The sequence below is a fragment of the Nicotiana sylvestris genome, chromosome 2 (assembly GCF_000393655.2).
Source record: "Nicotiana sylvestris chromosome 2, ASM39365v2, whole genome shotgun sequence".
NCBI lineage: Eukaryota > Viridiplantae > Streptophyta > Magnoliopsida > Solanales > Solanaceae > Nicotiana > Nicotiana sylvestris.
The window spans coordinates 162,778,737-162,784,736 of NC_091058.1; positions in this window are offsets into that span (position 1 = coordinate 162,778,737).

Below are 6,000 nucleotides of genomic sequence, written 5' to 3' on the forward strand. Positions count from 1 at the left end.
GCTTCTTGTTTTCTTGTTCAGCTGTATTATGTGTTATCGGGTTGGTTAGCTCAGGTTCGGAAAGGTTTTGGTAAGGTTTGAGACACTTAGTCTTTTTTGAGTAAGCTTAAGTTGGAAAAGTCAACTGAATGTTAACTTATGTGAAAAAGGGCTCGGATGTGAATTCCGATGATTTAGATAGCTTCGGGAGGTGATTTGGGACTTAGGAAGGTAATCAGAATGTGTTTTGGAGGTCCAGAGTAGATTTAGGCTTGAATGTGCGAAATTGGAATTTTGGCGTTTTCCGGTTGATAGGTGAGATTTTGATATAGGGTTCGGAATGAAATTTGGGAAGTTGGAGTAGTTCCGTTGTGTCATTTGTGATGCGTTTACAAAATTTTAGGTCATTCGGACGAGGTTTGATAGACTTTTTGATTGAAAGCGGAATTTGGAAGTTTTTGGGATTCTTAGGCTTGAATCCGATGTAAATTTGATGTTGTTTTGAGCGTTCTGAAGGTTGGAACAAGTTTTAATGGGGTTATGGGATATGTTGGCATGTTTGGTTTAGGTCCCGAAGGCCTCGGGTCTGTTTCGGGTGGTTGAAAAGATCATTTTATGTTGGAGGAAATTGCAGAAAAACTATTGTTGGTATTGCAGGTTTTTGACGTTCGCAAAGGTGGTACCGCATTCGCAAAGGGTTGAGGTCGGTGGTCAACGCGTTCGCGAGGGTCTTGCCGCGCTAGCGTAGAGGAAGGTGAGCAGATGGGGTCCTAGAGGATTGTTCTTCGCGTTCGCGAGCTGGTAGTCACGTTCACGATGAGTTGAGAAGCTAAGGCTTCATGTTCACGTGCATGGGGTTGCAGTCGCGATGCCGGAAAAAGTGGTCAACATAAGTTTGTACTTCGTGAACGCGAGGCGTTGACCGCGTTCGCGAAGAAGGATCATGAATAGCGGGGCAGAATGTTTAAAAGACCATATCCGCGATTTTGTGTCTAAGTTTCACCATTGTTGAGCAATTGTAGAGCTTTTTGAGGAGGATTGAAGAGGGAATTAAGGGGAAACACTTGGAGATAAGATTTATGGACTTAATAGATGATCCTAATGTGATTTCTACCTAATTAAACATGGAATTTGTGGAATCTAAAGCCTAAAATTGGAAGTTAGGACTTGGAAATTGGAGACCTAAATCTAGGGATTTGAGGGGTCATTTGTGGTCGGATTTTGATGTATTTGATATATATAAACTCGTGAGAGTGTAAGGATTTTATTTTTGTTATTTTTATCGGAATCCGAGACGTGGACCCGGGAGTCGGGTTTGGCCAATTTTTGGATTTTTGATGTAAATTGGTTATTTTTGAGTGGGCTTTGTTCCCGTAGCATATTTTGATGGTATAAATCTGTTTTGGATAGATTTGGAGCATTTGGAGGCCGATTTGAGAGGCAAAGGAATCACGGGCTAGAGTTTGGACCGAATAGAGGTAAGTAATGATTGTAAATGCTGTCCTGAGAGTATGAAACCCCGGATTTCACATCGTTGTGCTACTTTGAGGTGACACACATGCTAGATGACGAGTGTGGGATCGTGCACCGTTGGGGATTGTGACTTAGTCCGCCCCATATGACTGTTGAACTGCGTATTTGATTGAAAATTGTTTGCTATCATCATGTTTTGAGTTGAATGTAACATTTGGGACTTGTGCCAACCGTTATGGACCCTTAGGGGATTTTCACTACTATTCCTCACTATTTTGACTTCATATTTGTACTGAGTCTTACTGTATTCTACTGTTTTCATAACTCAGCCATGTTTACTCTGTTTCGACATTTTTAAATGATATTGTGGGCTGAGTATCATGTTTTACTATGCCTGAGTGGATTTTAGAGATTTCTGACTGAGTGAGGCCGATGACCTGTGTTGTGAGGTTATTATGGGATTGGGCTCCGCGCTACAGCGGTATTGTGCTTATTCATGATTATGAGGTCGAGGGCCTAATTTGTTACTCAACGAGGTGGCTTGTTATAAGGCCGAGTGCTTGTTTGATTAAGCCACGAGTTGTCTTGATATTGTGCTTGGGCTGTAAGGAGCCCCTCCCGGAGTCTGTACATCCCCAGTGAGCATAGGTACCTAGTGTGAGATGTGATATAGCTCGAGGGGCTGATGTTGTTCCATGTTATTACCCAAGCGGCTGATACGAGTGATTATGAGATAGCCGAGGGGCTGGTTCTATTGTTATGTTGCTCGAGGAGCTGATTTATGTTTCTATATTTTCTCCCTTTTTCATTCACTCGTTTGAACTGATAAAAGTTGTTTTAAAGAGGTTTTTACTGAACTAAGGTGTTTATACGAGCTCTTACTATTTTATTGCATTGTTTTGGTTTTATACTACCTTGTTGTATCATTTTGCTGTGTTTTACGTGTTTTTTTATCGCTCAACTGCCATTACTTGTATTACTTACTGAGTTGGCATACTCACATTACTCCCTGCACCCTGTGTACAGATTCAGGAGTCTCAAGTCACTCTAGCAAGGGCTGATTTCTTTCCAGCAGGCTGTTCGGAGTTGACTAAGTAGCTGCTCGGCGTTCGCAGCCCACTGTTTCTCCTTCCTGCCTTTACTTTCCTTGTACTAGCTTTATACTAGACCGTGTAGTCTTTTCTTACTCTTAGACGGATTTTTAGATGCTCATGACTAGTGACACCCCGATGTCAGATTGTGTTGTTTCCGTATTGTTCTATTCTACTCTTTATTTTGGGATTTATAGTTTATTTATGACTTAAAATGAATTATTATAACTATCTTAATTAGTTTGGGGGTTTGTGTCGGCTGACCTTATTTCAGGAGAGGCGCCATCATGACCGGGTTTGGTTTAGGGTCGTAACAATCTAGGAGCAAGAGAATGGGTTTTTTGGTGAAGAAACACCATTAATGAGGGCTATGAAGCTTTATACTCACCAAGTGTTTGATAAAATGTTTAAGTGACCAAAACAAGAGTATCATAGCTAATATGGAATCCCTTTGACTTGTATTGCTATAGATTAAAGCTAAATGGTTTACAAACATTGTATTATGCATAAGAGCAGGAAGTTATGGTATGTGAGACTAACTCTCTGTGTTTGGGGATGTTAATGATTATCTCTACACTACATTTCTTTTACAACGTTATTAATTGCCTCTGCAATATAGCTAAGCTTAGTTCCTTGAATAGTTGCAGAACTTTTATTCTCTAGCTTCATAAAAAGTTCATAACTTTCATTTTGAACATTATAAGCTTAGTGCGTATTCAATATAGACTTGAATTTGATGCCTCTGAGTCTCAACATAGATTACTCAGTATGTCGTAAACAATTGAAGTTTTAGTGTTCATAATCAGTTCAAGAATACATGTCTTAGTATAGTCCTATTCAGTATTCGAGTATTATGTAACAATGTGATTCAGTATTCCAGTATCATGTAACTCATTGTTATTCAGTATTTCAGTATCATGTATTGTAGTATGATTCACAGTTTCTTATTTTAAATCTCTGAATGTTGAATACCTGTATTTGGGCTTGAGGCCGTTGTTTATGCTTTATGCATGTTTGGGCATGAGGCCGTAGTTGATGCTTTATGCATTTTGGGGCATGAGGCCGTAGTTATGTATACGTATACTTGGGCCTGAGGCCGTAGCTTGTGCACATATATATTGGGCCCAAGGCCATAGCTTATTTAGATAAACATGTTGTTCATCATTCAGAAAAGGGAGTATTCATATCCTTACTTCCTTTGTTCAGTTCAATTATTATTTATCATTTCAGTTATCAGTTAGCAGTTATCATTCAGTTTCAATTTCTATAGTTATTTTTTCAGTTACTGTCATGACCTAAAATCCCCCCAAAAGAGTCGTGATGGAACCTAATCTCTAAACTAGGTAAGCCTAACATATACTGAAATAACATTAGCATTTACAGATTTCAAATTAAATATCTCTCAATAAATCACAATTTCCCTAAAACCGGTGGTAAAAGTCATAAGCCTTTCTACGAGTAGTTACATAAAATAAATACAATAATGTTCCAGAACAAGAAGGAATCAATGGAATATAAATACAAACGAAGGTGACTCCGAGGCCTGCGAACGCAGCAACAGGTTACCGTGAGTCTCCACCGCGACCATCCGCACAGCTACTATCGATCAATACCTGGATTTGTACACAAAAATATACAGAAGTGTAGTATGAGCACAACACGGCGGTGCCTAGTAAGTATCAAGACTAACCTTGGTGGAGTAGTGACGAGAAACAGTCCAGACACCTACTGGTCAAATGAAATAAACAAGATATGATACTGAAATATCGAAATAAAGATAACGAGATAATATCAACAGTGGAGAGAAATCAAAATACAAACAGTAGAAATGATAAAGGGAATCACAGATGGAAACAAAAGATAACCAAATAAATTAATACCAACATATCATTTTTGATGCACAATTCCAGCCATCTCAAACTCGATGTCTCATATCATAACCTCAATTACCAAACCTTTAGCACACCCGGCACCTTGTACGGATATATTTCTATTTCTCTTTGCACAACAACGTTCTCATATTACTCAGTACATAGGATACATAATCAATGCAATTAAGATGTTCAAGGAGTCTCATTTACATAACATAAAGTAGAGTACAACTTCTAAGCCAATTAGGAACTCACCAAGAAAAGATGAAGTTATTTTTAGAAATTATTTGAATAAAGAAAGTATCATTTTCAACTAAAATACAACATCGAATGAATTATTACCTTTAACATGGGATTTAATAAATTACAACTTAGTAGAAATTCCTTTATAAGTAGAATACAACCTCAGACGATTTAAGGAATTTTAATTGAAAAATTAATTGAATCAAAAATGTAGAAATTATTGAAATTTGAGGTATTGAAATATATATATATATAAATACGGCGAGGTATTGACAACACTATGGGTTCCAACACAAAGAATCACAGTAGTAAGGGGATCTAAATCGTTAGAACACTTGAATTGATAGCAATAAATAAACGCAACAAACAAAAAGTATACGACATCACCCTTCGTGCGTTTACACTCACAGAATGTCGACATGGGATCTCCCGGGATCCCGTCCCGTAGTCCCAAACATAAATACTCAGGGATCAATCAGTATCCTCAGTATATGAGCTAGGGATCTCTTGGCATCCCAATGATCTCTTGGTATCCTCAATATATGTGCTGGGGATCTCTTGGTATCCCGAGGATCTCTTGGTATCCTCAATATATGTGCTGGGGATCTCTTGGTATCCCCATCCAAACAATAGAGAATGTACATCCCGATAAGGGAATCAACAATATGAACAATAACATCCTGGCAAGGGAATCAACAATATGAACAATAACATCCCGGCAAGGGAATCAACAACAATCCAACAATCTAATCATAAGGAAATTCCACCACCAAGAATACGGTCACGACCCCGGTTCGCCCTCCGTGAACCATCGTGACAACACCTAGTTCCTACAACAAGGTAAGCCTAATAATGCAGAAAAACAAACCAATTTGCGGAAGAAAACAATTTAAAGCAGAAATAGAGTAATAAAACAGCGTTTAAAAGTGCCGCTCGGCATACACAATATGTATCTCTCAAACACCAATACATATTCCCAAAACCTGGAAACCCATGAATCACAATCTAAGGATACTACATAGTGCTCTAACTCCAGAATAGTCTAAAACAAGGTAAATACAGAAGGGCTGTAACTACAAGAGAGAATGGAGAGAGACTCTTCGGTCTGCGGATGCGGCAGATATACCTCGAAGTCTCCGAAGGGTCGCCTCGCCTCAAGGATGGTAAGTCTGAGTCGAAGTAACTTGATCTGCACATGAAAAATATGCGCAGAAAGGGCATGAGTACACTACAGCAGTACTCAGTAAGTGCCAAGCCTAACCTCGGTCGAGTAGTGACAAGGAAGGTCAGGCACTACTGAGGTTAAATAAAATATAAATTTTGATAATGTAGAATAGAGCAGT